The 20,679-nt window shown below is 44.7% G+C and overlaps 1 long non-coding RNA gene across 1 annotated transcript in view; it reads left to right on the forward strand.

Moving 5' to 3' along the window:
• The window catches only part of LOC117979605 (uncharacterized), a 126,364-nt gene extending 110,647 nt beyond the window's left edge, over positions 1 to 15,717 (forward strand). The window contains exons 6-8 of the long non-coding RNA XR_004670476.2: positions 1,825 to 1,953; positions 11,274 to 11,370; positions 12,555 to 15,717. This is a non-coding gene — a long non-coding RNA (uncharacterized LOC117979605). The remainder of the gene's footprint in view (positions 1 to 1,824; positions 1,954 to 11,273; positions 11,371 to 12,554) is intronic.
• The last annotated feature ends 4,962 nt before the right edge of the window (positions 15,718 to 20,679 follow it).

The raw sequence follows: 20,679 nt of genomic DNA on the forward strand, positions 1-20,679 counted from the left end.
CCCATGAAAATCTAAATCTCTGGGTTCTCTGGAAAAACTCAAAGGTTTCCCATTTCTGGGCCCCTATTTTCACATGGCAAAAATGGGAAGGATCCAAGTCCAGCTGGTGCCTTTAGGCAGGCTATGTGCTTTCCATTCACCACAGTCCCCACCACCCGCTAAATTCTAACACCACCTGCAACATTCGTTTGTGTACCTGCCGGTTCTTATATGTGTCGGAGTTTTCAACCCCTGCTTAGACGCATCAAATGGTTAATCTGAGACATTTAACAGAAAGGAGATGGTGGCCATGAGCTTTAAGAGTGAAAGAGAGCATGGCTGCCCTATAGGTCTTGAGAACGTGAGCCTGCTCTAAACTACCCTCCCTAGGGGGCAGGACCAGGGATAGAGATGGTTGGCTGGGTGCCTGCAAGGACTAGGCTGTGAGTGCTGTCACCTTGAGAATGTCAGGGAAATCCTCCACAGCTGAGCTGGACCCAGAGGGACTGGAGCCACGCCCAGAACTGACCACAGAGATACCGATCTTCAAAGGAGAGTGGGCCAGGAGTAACAGCATCAGGGACCACACCAACCAAAGACCAGGCCTACCTCCATTCCCTGCCTGGCATAAGCTCCACAGTTCTTTTTTTTTTTTTTTTTTTTTTGAGACCAAGTCATGCTCTTGTTGCCCAGGCTGGAGTGCAGTGGCGCAGTCTCAGCTCACTGCAACCTTTGCTTCCTGGGTTCAAGCAACTCTCTGGCCTCAGCCTCCTGAGTAGCTGAGACTACAGGTGCCCACCACCACTCCTGGCTAATTTTTGTACTTTTAGCAGAGACAGGGTTTCACCATGTTGGCCAGGCTGGTCTCAAACTCCTGACCTCAGGTGATCTGCCCACCTCAGCCTCCAAAAGTGCTGGGATTATAGGCATGAGCCACCACAGCTCTTGTACAGCTTAAGCAGAGTGCGGTGAAGGGCATTACACTGCAGTACAATGATTCCAGAAGGGGCCGTTTGTATCATAGTCTTTGGCATAACTTCTCCTGCAGTTGTGCAGTACACAACCTGAGTGCCATACATCTGGTGGCCCTGACTGGGCACACTGTGTGTGTGTGTGTGTGTGTGTGTGTGTGTGTGTGTGTGTGTGTTTAAAGCTGCTCAAATGGACTGATTTAAACTTCTCACCAACCCCGAGAATGGGGGTCTAGAACTTTAATTTTTAAAAATAAATTAATATATCTTACTCTTCAAGTGTGGTTTATTAATCGAATTGTCATAAAAACATATACTTCTCAAAGACAGAAAGCATGTTTTTTACTTCTGTACTCCTCCACAGTGTTTTGAAAAATAGATGTGTTAACTCTGAATGTAAATCTGAACACCGAATCTCTCTCCCTAGTAAAACTTAATTTTTTCCATTTTCCTGTTGTGAATGGTCCCAGTCAAAACTGGCTTGTGTCACCCAAACTCAAATTAAAGCAAAGCCACTTTAATATTTTTATTATTATTATTATTATTATTATTATTGTCATTTTTGAGATGGAGTCTCACTCTGTCGCCCAGGCTGGAGTGCAGTGGCACAATCTCGGCTGACTGCAGGCTCCGCCTCCCAGGTTCACACCATTCTCCTGCCTTAGCCTCCCGAGTAGCTGGGACTGCAGGTGCCCACCACCACGCCTGGCTAATTTTTTTGTATTTTTAGTAGAGACGGGGTTTCACCGTGTTAGCCAGGATGGTCTCGATCTCCCGACCTTGTGATCTGCCGGCCTCGGACTCCCAAAGTGGTGGGATTACAAGCGTGAGCCACTGCACCCAGCCTATTTATTTATTTATTTTTTTACTGCAGATTCTGATTCAATAATTCAGAGATGAGGCCTGAGATTCTGCATTTCTACTGAACTCCCAGGTGAGGCTCATTGACCCTCATTTTGTGCCAAGGACCACACCTTGAGGTGCAAGAGGCTAGAAAGCTGAGGTAGGTGCCTTTAGTTCTTTTTAAACAAGCCCAGCACCTGCTTTGCATTAAAGCTATAGTAACTGCTTGAATGAAAATAAATAAATAATTAATTAAATTGTGGTAAAATAAAACATAAAATTTACCACATTAACTATTTTTAAGTGTACGGTGACATTAAGTATTTTCACATTGTTGTGCAACCGTCATCACCACCCATCCATAAAACTTTTTCCATCATGGCAGGGCATGGTGGCTCTTGCCTCTAATCCCAGCACTTTGGGAGGCTGAGGCGGGTAGATCACCTGAGGCCAGGAGTTCAAGATCAGACTAGTCAACATGGTGAAACCCCGTCTCTGCTAAAAATACAAAAATTAGCCAGATGTGGTGGCACATGCCTGTAGTCCCAATTACTCAGGAGGCTGACGCAGGAGAATTGCTTGAGCCTGGGAGGTGGAGGCTGCAGTGAACTGAGATCTGCCGCTGCCACTCCAGCCTGGGCGACAGAGTAAGACCTTGTTTCAAAAAAAAAAAAAACCTGTTTCCATCTTGTGAAACTGAAATCCCATACCATTAAACAATTACTCTCGTTCTCCTTTCCCTTCAGCCCCTGGCAACCACTATTCTACTTTCTGTCTCTATGAATTTGACTATTCTAGGTACCTCATATAAGCAGAATCATACAGTGTTTGTCCTTTTGTGACTGGCTTATTTCAGATGATAATGTCCTCAAGGTTCATTCATATTGTAGCAGAATCTTTTTTTTTTTTTTTCTCCTGAGACAGGGTCTCATTCTGTCACTCAAGCTGCAATGGAGTGGCACCATCTTGGCTCACAGCAGGCTTGACCTTCCGGGCTCGAGCAATTCTCCCACCTCAGCCCCCTGGTCCCCCACTCCCCTCACCCCAGTAGCTGGGAGCACAGGTGCGAGCTACGATAACTGGCTAATTTTTTTGTATTTTTTGTAGAGGGTTTTTACCATGTGGCCCAGGCTGGTTTCAAGCCCCTAACCTCAAGCAATCTGCCACCTCAGCCTTCCAAAGTTCTGGGATTACAGGCATGAGCCACGGCACCAAGCTAGAATCTGCATTTTAACAAAATCTTCGAATTGTGTGTATGCCCATTACAGCCTGAGATGCACAGCTCTACTAGATTACTGGGGCCAATACAGCGGAGATAAGAAAGTCCAATACGACAGTCCTGGAAGAAACTCAGGTTTCCTTACTCCTAGAGCCACCACTTGGGGACCATTTCCATGGTCATATTTGTGGAGCAATTTTGGTTTCCTGAGATCAACCTCTTGGGCTCCAATCTATCAAAAAATGAATGGCTAAACTGGCCTCTGAGCATCAAAAGTTTGAGGCCTACAGGAGTCCTGCTTGCAAAAGAATAACTTGTAAAGCACTCAATACCACTGGCAAATAGGTATCTGTAACTGGACTATATAGAGTTAGTAGCTCATTTAGGTTTCCACTAACTTCATAACACATACACTTACATAGTGCCAGCCATGATTCCAAGTAGTTATGGAATATTAGCACCTTTAACCCTCATAACAATTCCAGAAGTAGGAACATTTTTAATCCCAGTTTTACAGATGTGGAAACTAAGGCACAGGCAGGTTAAGTAACTTGCACAGGGTGATGTGGCTGGTGAACGGTAGAGCTGGGATTCGAACCCAGGAGCTACTCTGTGCCTCCTCTCTGGCAATTGCTTGACCAAGTCTTCTGTTGAAACTGAACTATAAGGAATTATGCAGATTGTGGGTGTGTTATGGGGAGGGAACCTACATTTAACCATAGACATTAGTTTATATGTAAGAAAAAACAACAGAAGCTAGAATGTCAGAAAGTAAGTGGGAAACCCTCGTGACATGGTGGATTTTTTTCTCAGTAGAAAAAAATTTCTACGGCAGAAGAAAAATTTCTCAGCAGAAGAAAATTTGGGGTCCATGCCTACATTACTAAATACTTGGACTCAAATACTCGGACTGGTTTTCCTCCTCCCTTCCTGACGACACCTCCTCTGCCTCTTTCACAGGCTCTTTCCCCTTAGCCTTCTCCAAAGGCTTTCTTTCCTCCCTTTCTAATCTCAGTTGTTTTCTTGGCTTCCAAGCAAACAAATCCCAAATCCATGTTGCTTGCTGTGATCTTTCTTCCTGGTTCAAAATCATAATTCATTGCTTCCGGATGTCAAAGCAAAAATGTCACAACAAGATCTCAAATTCTACATCTGGGAAGATGAACCACATTGGCTGATACCCTAGAGATGAGAGAGGAGCCCAATGTCACAGCCAGACTTTTCTTATATTCAGCATGCCCCAAACAGGACCTGCCACCTGCCCCTCCCAAGCTCACTGCCACAGGCCCCATCTCATTCCTGACCCCTGTCATCCTCTCTATGAAGCTCGAAGCCTTCATTATCTTTTCCTCCTCTCTTTCTCCATATCTGAAGGAGTCTCCCTCCTCAACTGGTCTCAAATCTGTCTTCTGCTTTACATGTTGTCATTGTCTAAACTCAAGCCCTTCCCACCTGCCTCCAGTCTCCCTGACCCTCATCTGCCTTCCCTCCTACACCCACCCCTACACACAGCTGACAGGCATTCTCCCAAACACAGATCAGCTCACACCACTCCTTGGCACGGCCTCTCAACTCCATCTCTGGACCTTGGGTGAATCTGCCAACTGCTCAGTGAAAATGACCTCCTTCTTTGCTCTTAAAAAAAAAACAAAACTGAAACTTACAGGAAAGTTGCAAGTACAGTACAAACAATGTTTTTGTTCCCAAACCATTTGAGAGTAAGTTGCAGACCTGACCTGGTGCCCTGAAAATTCTAGTATACATTTCCTACAAACAAGGACATCCTTCTACATACACAATACAACCATTTTTAAAGTTAGGAAATTAACACTGATACATTACTACAAATCCTTGGGCCCCTTTCAAGTTTTGCCAGCAATCCCCATAATGTCATTTTTATAGCAAGTGGATTCAGTTCAAAATCCTGTGTTGCACCCAGCTGCCATGGCTCTTTGGGCTCCTTCAGTCTGGAACAGCTCCTTATTCTTTCTTTAATTTTTATGTCCTTGACTTTTTTTTTTTTTTTTTTTTTTGAGACAGAGTCTCACTCTGTCGCCCAGGCTGGAGTGCAGTGGCACGATCTCAGCTCACTGCAATCTCCCACTTCCAGGAGTTCAAGCGATTCTGCCACCTCAGCTTACCAAGTAGCTGGACTTACAGGCGTGTGCCACCACACCCAGCTAATTTTTGTAATTTTTTTTTTCTGAGACAGAGTTTCACTCTGTCGCCCAGGCTGGAGTGCAGTGGCACAATCTTGGCTCACTGCAACCTCCACCCTCTGGGTTCAAACAATTCTCCTTCCTTAGCCTCCTGAGTAGCTGGGACTACAGGCACCTGCCACTGCACCTGGCTAACTTTTTGTATTTTTAGTAGAGATGGGGTTTCACCATCTTGGCCAGGCTGGTCTTGAACTCCTGACCTCGTGATCCACCTGCCTCAGCCGGCCACCCAAAGTGCTGGGATTACAGTAATTTTTTTTTTTAGACAGAATCTTGCTCTGTCACCCAGGCTGGAGTGCAATGGCGTGATCTTGGCTCACTGCAACCTCCGCCTCCGGGTTCAAGCCATTCTCCTGCCTCAGACTCCCAAGTAGCTGGGATTACAGGCACCCGCCACCAGGCCTGGCTAATTTTTTTGTATTTTTAGTAGAGATGGGGTTTCGCCCTGTTGGCCAGGCTGGCCTCAAACTCCTGGCCTCAAGTTAACTACCCTCCTCGGCCTCCCAAAGTGCTGGGATTACAGGCGTGAGCCACTGCACCCAGCGTGTCTTTTGACATTTTTAAAGACTATAGGCCAAACATGTAGAATGCCCTCAATTTTGGTTTCCTCTTGTTTAGATTTAGACAGGAATATTGCAGAAGTGAAGCTGGATTCTTCTTATTGTGTGGGGTACAGTTTCCATTCATCCTATTCCGGGGGATGCTCACTTAGACCCCTTGATAAAGTGGTGTCTGTCAGACTCATTGCTACAAAGTGACTCTTTTCCCTTTCATAAGTATTTTGTGGAAATCCTTGAAACTATGTAAATATTTCATTCCCCATCAAACATTTAATTGAATTTTTATTTATATTAGAATGAGCTAGTGGTTTCTTTTTTTTTTTCTTTTCTTTTCTCTTTTTTTTTTTCTTGAGACAGAGTCTTGCTCTGTTGCCCAGGCTGGAGTGCAGTGGCACCATCTCAGCTCACTGTAACTTCTGCCTCCTGGGTTCAAGCAATTCTCCTGCCTCAGCCTCCAGAGTAGCTGGGACTACAGGTGCGCACCACCACAGCCGGCTAATTTTTGTATTTTTAGTGGAGATGGGGTTTCACCATGTTGGCCAGGCTGGTCTCAAACTCCTGACCTCACGTGATCCTCCCGCCTCGGCCTCCCAAAGTCTGGGATTACAGGCTTGAGCCACTGCGCCCGGCCTATGGTTTCTTATTTTATTCATTGTGTTATATATAATCTGTTACTATCATTACTTGTTTGCTCTGTCTGATATCTCAGCCATCCCACTGATGGAAAAGTCTTTTAACCACATTTCTGTCCACAGAAATCTGTGTTTATTAAAAAAAAAATGTGCTGCATTCCTGTACAAGGGATGGTTGTTATTTGAGTATTTGTTACCCAAGTGCCTATAGTTATGACTTGCTTATGAAGCAAAAATTATTATAATATGAAACTATTTGCCAAGGGAATATGACACAGCCTATACACAAATAAAGTCTCTTCCTATTCCACAGCCATTCTCACCCATCTCATTGACACCTCTGTGGTTTGTAGCACCTCCAAAATTACCATTCAAATTCAATGCAGATTGGTTCACAAAACGAAGTTGCAAATCTTGCAAAGTCTCAGGGTTTCATGGAGTTCATGAAAGTAACATAGCAGGACTGCTCAAAGCCTTGAGACCAGATAACAGCTACCCAGGAGAAAATAGACCAGGGGAGAAGACAATGTAAATGACAAGGGTTCAGAAAACTCCTTTAAAAATTGATAAGGCCGTCAAATACCTTTGTGGGGAAAAAATGACCTTCTTTATGAATGTGAAATAAAAGTCACAAATGAAGTGAAGGATACCATTCAATTTTATCAGAAAAAAAAGTTTAGATTCTTTGTTCTAATAATTAGCACATAGCCTAAACCATGATCGAAACTTTGTTAGAAGGTGAAGTTATTTTCAAAATTTTTTGTGTCCTCTTTTTTTAAATTAATTAATTTATTTATTTATTTTGAGACAGAGTCTCATTCTGTCACCCAGGCTGGAGTGCAGTGGCACCATCTTGGCTCACAGCAACCTCCGCCTCCAGGGTTCAAGCGATTCTCCTGCCTCAGACTTCCTAGTAGCTGGGATTACAGGTGCCCGTCACTACGCCCGGCTAATTTTTTTGTATTTTTGGTTGAGACGGGGTTTCACCATGTTGGCTAGGCTGATCTTGAACTCCTGACCTCAGGTGATCCACCCACCTCGGCCTCCCAAAGTGCTGGGATTACAGTTGTGAGCCACCGCACCTGGCCAAGGTGTCCTTTTTTTCAAAATAAAATGCTAATCTATTTTTAATCTATTTTTTTCCCCTCTATTTACTGTAAAGTTTCAGTCCCTTCAGTAAGTAGGTTTAATTTAAATGACTTTATCTTGGTGTCAGTATTCTGCAGGTCAGGACCCCTCCCTTGCATACAGTAGGAAACTTAAAGCTGCTGTGGCAAGAGGGTGGGCCTGTCCCCTTAGATGCTCCTTGCTCGTGTTAGCCATCTCCCAATCCTATGAGCCCCTCTCTCTCCCCTTTGCTTCCTCTGGCCCCATGCTTGCTTTTTACTTTCTGATCTCACTTTCCTCACTTATCAGAAGAGGAAAATATCCCAGTCCAACCAACTTCACAACAAGTCATTCTTATAGTCAAATGAGTTCATGGATAATAATAGTAGTCATGGCTGGGTGCGGTGGCTCACACCTATAATCCCAGCACTTTGGGAGGCCGAGGTGTGCGGATCACCTGAGGTCAGGAGTTCAAGACCAGCCTGGCCAACATAGCAAAACCCTGTCCTTATTAAAAACACAAAAATTAGCTGGGCATGGTGGTGGGCGCCTGTAATCCCAGATACTAGGGAGGCTGAGGCAGGAGAATCGCTTGAACCCAGGAGGTGGAGGTTTCGGAGAGCTGAGATTGCGCCACTGCACTCCATCCTGGGCAACAAGAGCAAAACTTTGTCTCAAAAAAAAAAAAAAAAAGTAGTCACTAACATGCATTGAACCATCATTCTATGTCTGATCATGTGTTGAGAGCTTAACATAGACCACTGCAATTAACTCTCCCCAGACTTGTAAAGGTAAAGGCTGTTATTATCTTGCATTTTACAAAGAAGCAAACAGAGGCTCCAGGATGTTAAGTAATGTACTGAAGTTTTCTTAGTCTTTGGAGGAGTCAAGATTTAGTTCAAGCATTTAACTACTAAACTATCCACGCTATAAAAGAGCTATGAGGACAGAATGGTATTCTATAAATATAGGCATCAGCATTATTATATTTCCCTGTGTATGCTCTGAACTCCCAAAGACACTGAATGATAAAGCAGAAATTATTAACAGGTCTTTTTTATGTGTATGACTGGTTGTTTGGACCCCAAAATATTCCACTAGTGGCACCCAGTGGCACCCATAGGCATTGATTAACCCCACTCAGAGTCTCTAGGCCTTGGAAGACCAATTTGACTGTGAGTGGTAAGATAGAAGCAGACTAACTCACCCCAAAGAACATTTTACATGGTCCCCAAGCCCTCCGCCAGCAGCTCTGGCAGAGATGAACCTAGTCACTCTGCCCTCACTATTGCAGGCCAAAGTGGCGGGGGCCAGGCACAATGACCTAAAAGGAAATTTGGTTCTGATAGACTAACAGAGGAGATAGGATATGTGTGGGGTTCTGTGCTTGGCGCTAGAATTTGTGGTTGGCAAATGCAAAGAGGCTGTTAAGTGCCCGCATATAAGATGATGAAGAATACTTCTGCCCTGTAAGTCTATTCTCAGCACTGGCAGGGGCCCCCTGCAGCAGGAGACGTTGGGTTTACAGGGCAGGGTCCCTTCCTCTGCTGCAGATGCCCCTGTTTAATGGTCCTCCCTCTGCTCAGGCTGAGAGGGCCTGACCCTCACGGGACAGAAGTCAGCCACTGCTGTGCTTTGCATTTTCAGGTCTTTCAAATGCATTGTGTTTGTCCCCAGCCAGCTTCTGCAGGGGCCCAGGTTGGTGAGTGGGTGCTAATTTGCCTAACAGGCAAAAGGGGGTTTGTGTATCACCAATGTCTTTTGGGAGGGAAATTACAACCTGCTGAAGGGGGAGCTGGAGGTGATCAAATGTGACTAAATGCGGTAAAACCACCAACTTCACAACTTCTTGTTGTGAATGCGGTAAAACCACCAACTAAATGTGGTAAAACTGACAAAATGCGGTAAAACCACCAACTTCACCATCTTCTTCTGAGGAGACCAGCTGGGGGAAGGGGGCTGGAGGTAGAATTATACTTGTTGGCACAAACAGTGGGAAACTGGGAGAAAAGAAAGACCCCCAAACCACAGGCCTCCTTCTAATCTGGACCTTGAGTAGGAAGGAAGGATTTTGGGAAGGGTCCCCTTATCCTACAAATGAGGAAGCTGATATCTAAAAAAGCCTCGGGACTACAGCAAGTATGCCCTCATAGTAAACACAGAGCTGCAATCAATCCCAGGCCTCCTGAGCCCCAGGTCTGGACTTTTCCATCCCAGTGCTCCCTCTATGGGTTAACATCACACACCCCAGTTTGAGCAAACATTTAGTTGTAAAATGGCTGATGTGCACGTTCTAATGAATAAGCCACAGTTTAAGCACGTCAGGCAAGAAAACTTGGGGTAAGGCATCTATTTTAGAATGGTTGGGGGTGGATGTGGAGGACATATGTTGATTTTCCTGCCCACCAGTGCCACCACTTACAGTGTTCAGGTGTCTGTCACACAGCACAAGGTTGTCCTGCCAAGGAGTCAATTGAGTCAATATCCACCTTTAGTTCTGCTCACTCAACTATCTGTCCTAGGTGTGGGTTTGCTTCTGCCCAGAGGAAGGCAGGTCAAAGGTGCCATCTGCTCCCCAAGAAGTGGGGGCATAGGTCTGCATCAGCCTGGAGGGGGTGCCTGTTTCCAACTCACAAGGGTCCCACATAGGCTAGCTATGGCATCTTGCATCCATCCCTTCTTCTTTTGAAGCTGAAACACAACTTTCTTTCGTGGAGTCAAGCCCTACCCAATCTCAGTCCTGTGGTTTGATGGAGCAGACCCCACTCTCATCTTCAGGAATGGACCACTGACCCAAGCCTGTAGCCATTTTAAGGATGGGCACCTGACTTAGTGAGAATAACTACAGAATTATTGCTGGAACTGTTGATACCAAGCCAATCCTTTTCTTGGAGTTGCTAATCTCGGGAGAGGTGGAGGGAGCAGAAAAGAAGATAGCATTGCAAGAAGCCTCGGAATCAGTTGAGTCTGACCAGATTCATCTTCTTATGGTTAGTTATACGAACCAATTCTCTGTTTTACTCAGGCTGGGTTAGGTTGACTCTCCCTGGCAACCAAGAGAATTCTCACCAATACAATGAGAAAGCGGAAGTTTCACCTTAAATGAAAGCTCCTCTAGCATCCTCTAGCAGATTTGTCAAGAGATCGTTCCAAATCTGAACCCATCCTAAAAAGGCATCCCTGTCCCCCCGGGCTTGTTGGAAAGACAGGATTGTGAAGGACCTGTCCCACAGGCATGTAAATTATGTTGAGGTTTATTTGCCCACACTTGCAATATCTATTCTTTCACTTCTAGTGGTTCTAGAAGATGCTGGAGCACTTATCCCTCAGGTCACTAACAACACTGTCAAGAAAAGACCCACATTTTAAATTCCATTTAGTCCATTTCTGCAGAGCTGGGTAACCAAATGAGACAGCCATGGAAAATATATGACTTCCATTATTATGACGTGGAAAACAGAGCTGTCTAATTGCTTTTGTCCACTGGTGTATAAAGATTGAGACCAGATGTGTTTAAAAAAAAAAAGGAAAAGAAAGAAAGAAAAAAAAGGGCTTGAGTTGGCCGTTGCTTTGAACAAAGCAGTCTGATTTCCTCTCTTTCTCTCTCTCTCTCTGGGAAAGACGACATGAAAGTGTTTTAACTGCTTGTAATTTTTCATAGCCTCGTTGATTTTGCTTTTCACAGAAGATGAAATTGTGAAATTGGCCTTGAAAACTTTATTTTCGCTTTCCTCAATTCAAAGGGACAATTGTGGAAGGAAAGAACTGAGCTGCTTGCCAGACCCAGCGCACTCCTTTTTCTCTGGACAGCTGCTGCTTTGCAGAGGGTCGTGGGAGGAGGTGAGCCCTAACGCAGATCAGACCCTCCTTCCCTCAGCCAGCCGCTGGGGAGTAGAGACTTCGCATGTAAATCCACAGGAATGGATGAGATGATGATCGGCTTTAAATAGAACCACCCAGGGCCCAGCTTCTGTGTTTCATTTTCCAGAAGAGCCCCTAAATCTGCTTCAACATTTTTTTAACCTCTCCAGTTATTTTTAGCACACCCAGCCAACAGAGCTCAGCAGGCCCGTGGAGGCGCTAACATGTCCCCCAGTTCATCTCCTTCTGCAAAGGTGCATTTGAAGCAAGAAAAAATAAAAAATAAAAAAAATACGTGCGAACCCAAAGAGGTGATGATTTAGAAGCCAGGTTACATGGCCCTGCTGCTCTGTATCAAGCGAGTGCTGCCCACTGGAAATACAATTCTTTTAAAGATTATATCATTATTTTCAAAATTAATTTTTGAGGCCGGGCGTGGTGGCTCACGCCTGTAATCCCAGCACTTTGGGGGACCGAGGCGGGCGGATCACAAGGTCAGGAGATGGAGACCATCCTGGCTAACACGGTGAAACCCCGTCTCTACTAAAAACACAAAAATTAGCCGGGCATGGTGGCAGGAGCCTGTAGTCCCAGCTACTGGGGAGGCTGAGGCAGGAGAATGGCGTGAACCCGGGAGGCGGAGCTTGCAGTGAGCCGAGATCGCGCCACTGCACTCCAGCCTGGGCGACAGAGCGAGACTCCATCAAAATAATAATAATAATAATAATAATAATAATAATTTTTGTCTGAAAATTAATAAGAGTATGCATGGTGGATTGGGAAAAGAGGAGGCTCCCACAGCAGCAATTTCCTGAGGGTCCCAGTAACCATGGATCACGGTGTTGAGCCAAACCTGGGAAATGGGAAGGAACGGAAGCAGGATTCCTCCAGAAAACCTCAGAGGGCTTCTGCAGCCCCGCTCCCAGTGGCCAGCAGAGTCACTTTCTCATTTACTGGAGAAGAAGTTGGTAATTTACTGCTCCCTATGCAGGGGTTTCCCTCCCATTCCAGGGTCTGAAGCTATGTAGTTGCATCTCAGAATATTTACAGGGATCTCATAGTTCCACAGGGGTCTCTTCTATTCTCTGCTAGAGCCCCCCACAGTTCATCTCTAATTGGGGCAAAATAAATACTTTTAATTAATTTCCCTCACATTTTTATAGGCAACAAACCCTCAGTGATACCAGAGAGAAGAAAAGATTGTGCAAAAGAGTGTAAGATGCTAAATGCTTCTGCTGGAATGGGTAAGTTTCTCCAGCACTTACTCCACACATCCATTTTCCTGTACTTATGTGTATTATCATTCCAAATCAGGGCTCCACAAAATCCAGGCCTCCCTTTTCTCCCAGTGCCCTTGGCTTTCAATTAATTCTGACATGATTTCCATAGGGAGTGATTAATGTGTAGCATGAATGGGAACAGCCATTACAGAGCAATTGCAGTGGAGAAGACTGGACTCATTGGTGCTGTACTTAGGAGCCAGGTGACCTTGGGCAAGTAATTTAGCCTCTATTAGCCCCACCTTCCTCCTCCATGGAATGGACTCCTTTGCAGCATTGTTATAAGGATTAAAGGAGAAAGCCAGGCGCAGTGGCTTACGCCAGTAATCCCAGCACTTCGGGAGGCCAAGGCGGGCGATCACCTGAGGTCAGGAGTTCCAGACCAGCCTAACCAACATGGCAAAACCCCATCTCTACTTAAAAAAAAAAAAAAAAAGCAAAACAATTAGCCAGGCATGGTGGTGCCAGCCTGTAATCCCAGCTACTCGGGAGGCCGAGGCAGGAGAAACATTTGAACTCAGGAAGTAGAGGTTGCAGTGAGCTGAGATCATCCCACCACACTCCAGCCTAGGCGAAAGAGCAAGACTCCATCTAGAAAAAAAAAAAAAATTAAAGGAGAAAATGAAAGTGGTGCTCAACGAATAGGACTGCTACTACGATTAAATCATTGCCAGAGCCTCCTTAGAATATGACCCCAGGATTCATGCTGTATGTCCCCTTAAAAGTGTGACTACCTTACAGGGAGTTTGGCAATTTGATAAATGGAACACAATGTGAAACCCAGGATTCCACTGCATTCTCCTCCAAGGGCCTGTGCAAGAGAGGTCTGCTCAAATATGCTCCTTCTAAGGGAGGCTGTTGCTCCACCAGCTCGCTAGAGACACTGAACGAACAGGGCTGGGAGGACAGGTTTTGAATCTTGTGGCGCTACCCACCCTTCCCACCTTTCCAAGACACCAACATATCAGATCAGGGAGAGACGCCTAACCTAATACCAGCACTTTCTCAGGCAGGCCAGCAACCTTTGAATACTTGGGAATTTGAATTGTGAAACCTGGAAAGACCTCCCCATAACAGTGGGGTCCAAAGCTGAGGGTCATGAAGTTGGGAGTAAAGAGAAATCCTGGGAAGCAAGAACAGCTAGAGGAAGAATGATAGAGCAGGCCTGTTCTCCAGTTCTCCCTTCTGTCTACCTATCTTTTTAGCACAAATCGCCTTTCTCCCAGGGCAGAGGAAATAAGGAGCGCTGCATGCCTCATGGAGTGAGCTGAATTATGGCCCCAAAAAGACATGTCCACATCTTAACCCCTGAAACCTGTCAATGTGACCTTATTTGGAAAAAGCATTTTTAAAAATGTAATTAAGTTAAGGCTCTTGAAATGAGATCATCTTGGATTATCTGGGTGGGCCCTAAATCTAATCGCAAGTGTTCTCAGAGAGACAGAAAAGGAGAAAACATGGAGAGACACAGGAAAGAAGGCAGATGAAAGATGAACACTGCGTTTGGCATAAAGCAGAGAATCAGTAAAGCTTTAGCTTTCTTTTTCTTCTTCTTTCTTCTATTTTTTGAAACAGATTCTTGCTGTGTCACCCAGGCTAGAGTTCAGTGGCGCAATCTTGGCTCACTGCAAGCTCCACCTCCTGGGTTCACGCCATTCTCCTACCTCAGCCTCCCAAGTAGCTGGGACTACAGGTGCCCACCACCATGCCAGGCTAATTTTTTGTATTTTTTAGTAGAGACGGGGTTTTACCGTGTTAGCCAGGATGGTCTCAATCTCCTGACCTCATGATCTGCCCGCCTCGGCCTCCCAAAGTGCTGGGATTACAGGTGTGAGCCACTGCGCCTGGCCCTTTTTCTTCTTCTTTTTGAGACAGTCTCACTCTGTTGCTCAGGCTAGAGTGCAGTAGCACAATCACTGCTCACTGCAGCCTCTATCTTCAGGCTCAAGCAATCCTCCTACCTCAGCCTCCCAAGTAGCTGGGACTACAGGTGTGCAGCACCACTCCTGGCTAATTTTTTTTTTTTTTTTTTTAAGTAGAGAGGGGATCTCATCATGTTGCCCAGGCTGGTCTCGAACTCCTGGGCTGAAGCTATTCTCCTGCCTTGGCCCCTCAAAGTGCTGAAATTGTAGGCATCCCACAGGCCAAAGCTTTGTCTGAGATGAGAGAAAGCCTGACCCTGAGCCTGGCAGTCCTCCAGAAACAGTGCATCTCAGAGATCCTTGAACTAACATCCAGTCATGCAAAACGATATCTTATAGTCTCTCGTCTCTCCAGGAGGTAGATTTCCCCCTTTGCCCTTTGTCTTCCTTTCTTTTTCTTTCTTTTTTTTTTCCGAGATGGAGACTTGCTCTGTTGCCCAGGCTGGAGTACAATGGCGCTATCTCGGCTCACTGCAACCTCTGCCTCCTCAGTTCAAGTGATTCTTCTGTCTCAGCCTCTCAAGTAGCTGGGATTACAGGCATGCGCCACCAGGCCCAGCTAATTTTTGTACTTTTTTTTTTTTTTTTTTTTAGTAGAGATGGGGTTTCACCATGGTGGCCCGGCTGGTCTCAAACTCCTGACCTCAGGTGATCTGCCTGCCTTGGCCTCCCAAACTGCTGGGATTACAGGCGTGAGCCACCTTGCCCGGCCTCCCCATTTGTCTTTATTTCACTTTATTTATTTTTTAAGAGATTTTCTTCATCTGTTGCCCAGACTGGAGTGCAGTGGTGCAATCATAGCTCACTGCATCCTCGAACTCCTGAGTTCAAGGGATCCTCCTGCCTCAGCGTCCCAAGTCACTGGGATTACAGGCATGTGCCACCACACCAGGATCCCCTTTTCCTTTAAAGCTACGCATTTGAAGTATTGCTTAACAAACTTTTCTGATCAGGAGACTCATCTGGAGAATTCACATTCCAGGGCCTCACCATAGAGTCATTGAATTAATCTCCACTAAGGGAAGCAAGGGAACTGGAATTATTTAATAAGTAATCCCAGATGGTTGTTATAGTTAGAAAAGTTTAGGTATCTCTGCATTAAAGCAGCATTACCCAAATTTTAATAGGCCTGCCAATCACCTGGGGATCTTGTTGAAATGCAGATTCTGGTTCAGACTTCTAGGCTGGCCTTAGAATCTGCATTTCTCACAAGTTCCCAGGGAGTACCAAGTGGCTGGCTGGGGGACCACATTCTCAGGAGGAAGAGGAACTAACAATGGTGTGAACCGAATGTAGAGGCCTTAGTTATAATCCTCATTCATTGTCTATCAGTGCTTTACGACTTTGCAGAACTTTCACACTCGTATCCTCTTTTAACCATCAAAACTAGCAATCAGGCAGACTTCTGTAAGGAAAATTGCAGTTTCCCATGGATGCCCATTTATAAAAGGGAGACCATGCTCACTCATGCATGTAGTCAACAAATGGATTGTGCACCCATAGAACTGCTAATGATGCCCCCAAAGGGGAAGAGAAAGGCTGGGCACATGGGTTCTCTCCACCTGCCCAGGGCTGGGTTTCTTGTTATGGAAGTGCTTTAATAGCACTTTTAAACTGTGTCATCCTTTACAAAAATTTTCACTCTGGAAACTTCCATTAAGCTGCCTATGCCAGTCATTCTAACTATCTGAGTTCACACGCAGGTCTGGCCTGTTGGGTGAAGCTCACTCATCACTTCCCTACTTTTGTGCACTTAGGTGTCCTTCTGCCTGAGTATGCACATACTAATTTTTTTTTTTTACTTTGAAATAATTTTAGACTTTGAGGAGAGTTGTAAGAACAGTACAAACAATAAAATGATGCAGCCACTTTAGAAAACAATTTGGTAGTTTCTTTAAAAGTTAAATATACATTTACCGTATGATACAGCAATTTCACTCCTAGCTATATACCAAAAGAATTAAAAACAGGTGCTCAAACAAATTCTTGTATGTGAATGTTCATAGTAGCACTGTTCATAATAGCCAAAAAGCAGAAACAACCCAAGTGCCCATCAACGGATGAATGAAAAAACAAAATAGGTACATTTGTACAATGAAATATTATTCAACTATAAAAAGGAATGAAGTATTGATGCATGCTACAGTGAGGATGGAACTCAAAAACATGTTAAGTAAAAAAAGCCAGACACAAAAGGCCCCATATTGCATGATTCCATTTATATGAAATACCCAGAATAGGTACATCCATAGAGATAGAAGATAGCTTGGCGGTTGCTAGGGACTCATGGGAAGGGGAAATGGGACATGACTATTTAATAGGTCTGAGATTTCCTTCTGGAGTTCGTAGAGGTGGTAGTTGCACCACATTGTGAATATTTTTTGTTTTTTGTGTTTTTTTGAGACAGAGTCTCACTCTGTCACACAGATCGTGCAGTGGCGTGATCTTGGCTCACTGCAAGCTCTGCCTCCTGGGTTCATGCCATTCTCCTGCCTCAGCCTCCCGTGTAGCTGGGACTATAGGTGCCTGCCACCACGCCTGGCTTTTTGTATTTTTAGTAGAGACAGGGTTTCACCCTGTTAGCCAGGATGCTCTTGATCTCCTGAACTCGGGATCTGCCCATCTCAGCCTCCCAAAGTGCTGGGATTACAGGCATGAGCCACCACGCCCAGCCGTGAATGTATTAAAGGTCACTGAATTGTACACTTTAAAATGGTGAATCTGACCAGGCATGGTGGCTCAAGCCTATAACCCAATACTTTGGGAGGCTAAGGTGGGAGGACTGCTTGGGGCCAAGAGTTTGAGTTCAGCCTAGGCAACACAGCAATACTCCCTCTCTATATAAAATAAAAATTTAAAAATTAGCCAGGTGTGGTGGCACGCACCTGTAGTCCCAGTTACTTAGGAGACTGAGATAGAAGGATCACTTGAGCCCAGGAGTTTGAGGTTCACATTCATATTCTCTTTCAACCATCAAAACTATTGTATGACATAGATATTATCCTCTTTTTACATACAAGGGTCCCAGTAAACCATGATCATGCCACTGTACTCTAGCCTGGGCGGCAGAGCAAGACTTTGTCTCTAAAAAATAAAATAAAATAATTAATTTTATCTTATGTGAATTTCACCTCAATGTCTTAAAACTGCACGTAGGGCCGGGTACAGTGGCTCATGCCTGTAATCCCCGCATTTTGGGAGGCTGAAGCGGGCGAATCACAAGGTCAGGAGTTCAAGACTAGCCTGGTCAACATAGTGAAAATTGTCTCTACTAAAAATACAAAAATTAGCGGGGCGTGGTGGCAGGCACCTGTAATCCCAGCTACTGGGGAGGCTGAGACAGGAGAATCGCTTGAACCCGGGAGGTGGAGGTTGCAGTGAGCCAAGATCACTGCACTCTAGCTTGGGCGACAGAGCAAGACTCTGTCTCAAAAAGTAAAACTGCACTTAGACTTGTGGTACTCTATGTTTGTTGAACCATTTATGCCAACCAAATATTTCAGCATGTATACCCTAAAAACAAATACATTATCTCATATGGTTCTGGGAAAATGATCAAATTCAGAAAGTTGAACATTCATGCAATACTATGATTTAAGCTACAGTCCACATTCAAATTTTGCCAGTTTCTCAATGATGTTATTTAAAGCAATTTTCTGGCCAATTTAGAATCCAAGATCATAAAATACATTTAGGTGCCAAGCCTCTTTACTCTTCTTTAATCTGGAAGCACCTCTCAGTGTTTAAATGTTTTTTATTGATTTATTTTTTGTTCTTTCCTGACATTGCCATTTTTGAAGGGTACAGGCCTGTTGCTTTGCAAACTGTCTCTTCTTTTGGGTCTGTCTACTGTTTCCTCATGAGTAGAGTCAGGTTATGCATCTTTTGTAGGAATACCCCGGAATTGACACTGTCCTTCTTCATGCGTCACATCAATCTGTCCCATTAATGATTATGTCCACTTCAATCTCTTGGATTAGGTGGTGTCTGCCAGGTTTCTCCACTGCAAAACTTTTTTTCCTCTTTGTACTTAACAATAGTGTATGCTGGCTAACAAGGAGAAACCCCGTCTCTACTAAAAATACAAAAAAAAATTAGCCGATCGTGGTGGCGGGCGCCTGTAGTCCCAGCTACTCGGGAGGCTGAGGCAGGAGAATGGCGTAAGCTTGGGAGGCAGAGCTTGCAGTGAGCCGAGATTGCGCCACTGCACTCCAGCCTGGGCGACAGAGTGAGACTCCGTCTCAAAATAAATAAATAAATAAAAATTAAAAAAAAATAGTGTATGCTATTTCTAAGGTCTAACAAAACTAATTCATAAAATCATTTTTTTGGTGCCAGCTGCTATTTTTATCACTCAGCCATTCATTCAATCTCTACCTAGTCCAGGGTGGACATAAAGCTATAGTGCATAGAATAGTCCTTGCCTTCAAAGAACTCATTGCTCTGTCAGGGAGCCAGGTTCTAAAGCCCCCAAACTCTGGAGTATCAAGTCTGTTCTTTATATTAGCTATGTTTTAAAGTCAATTCTGGCCAGGCGAGGGGACTCACACCTCTAATCCTGGCACTTTGGAAGGCCGAGGTGGGAGGATCACCTGAGGTCAGGAGCTCAAGATCAGCCTGGTCAACATGACAAAACCCCGTCTCTGCCAAAAATACAAAAATTAGCCGGCTGTGGTGGTGGGTGGCTGTAATCCCAGCTACTCGGGAGGCTGAGACAGGGGAGTTGCTCAAACCTGGGAGGCAGAGGTTGCAGTGAGCCAAGATTGCGCCACTGCACTCCAGCCTGGGTGACAGAGTGAGACTCCTTCTCAAATAAATAAATAAATTCTGTAAGCTGAATGCAAAAGAGAGCTGTATGAGAACCAAAGACAGAGCATAATCATGTTGGCCATGAAAACCAAGCAGTTGTTAAACTCTCATAAACACTAGAGCTAATGAGTGTAGAATATTCCACTGGATTGAGCAAAGAGCTGAAATAATAACACATAGGCTCATGCACAGACTTTTGTTGTAAAACCTATTTCAATATTTTGTGCCTTTGGCATAATAATTGCTTTTTCTTTATAGTTTAATATTTTTAATAGACTGATTCTTGAATTGTTGGAATAAAACTTGAATTAAAAGGGATACTGAGAGAGTAATGATAAATAAGTACCCAACCTGGAGGCACAGTTAAGCTGCTGTTATGTGACTGCCAATGGACTTGTTTTCACTTATTCACTTTCCCTTGTGTGATTAATCTTTATTGTCCCCAGTGTGAATTGTCAAAAGGAGGGGGGGAAGCATACTGACAAAAATACATTTCTTGTGCAACTCCTAAGTATTTATCATACTGTGTTGCTTTATTAATTTTGAGTGCTGGGAAAATGGTAAAAATACAATGTAGAATTAAAGAATAACATATATATGTGTAAAATCTCAGATATTTGAAAAGATTATACCCTCAGTTTCTAACAATTTTGCAGCAGTTTCTAATAAATGCACTGCACCATCATCGTTTCAGTGCCTTATCTAGAAGAGAACTGCATCCTCACCACCGCATACCTGATGAAGACACAAGAGCAGGCAGCCCAGAGGAGGGTGGTCAGTGGGTATTTTAAGCCATTGCTTTTTTTTTTTTTTTTGAGATGGAGTCTTGCTCTGTCGTCCAGGCTGGAGTGCAGTGGCGCGATCTTGGTTCACTGCAACCCCTGCCTCCCGGGTTCAAGCGATTCTCCTGCCTCAGCCTCCGGAGTAGCTGGGACTACAGGCACACGCCACCACACCCGGCTAATTTTTTGTATTTTTAGTAGAGACGGGGTTTCACCAGGTTGGCCAGGCTGTTCTTGAACTCCTGGCCTCAAGTGATCCACCTGCCTAGGCCTCCCAAAGTGCTGAGATTACAGGTGTGAGCCACTGCGACCAGCCAAGTCATTGCTTTTCTTTTTGAGATGGAGTTTCGCTCTTGTTGCCCAGGCTGGAGTGCAGTGGTACGATCTCAGCTCACTGCAATCTCCATCTTCTCGTTTCAAGTGATTCTCCTGCCTCAGCCTCCTGAGTAGCTGGGATTACAGGCACCCACCCCCATGGACAGCTAATTTTCATAG

The sequence above is a fragment of the Pan paniscus genome, chromosome 2 (genome assembly GCF_029289425.2).
Source record: "Pan paniscus chromosome 2, NHGRI_mPanPan1-v2.0_pri, whole genome shotgun sequence".
Classification (NCBI taxonomy): Eukaryota; Metazoa; Chordata; class Mammalia; order Primates; family Hominidae; genus Pan; species Pan paniscus.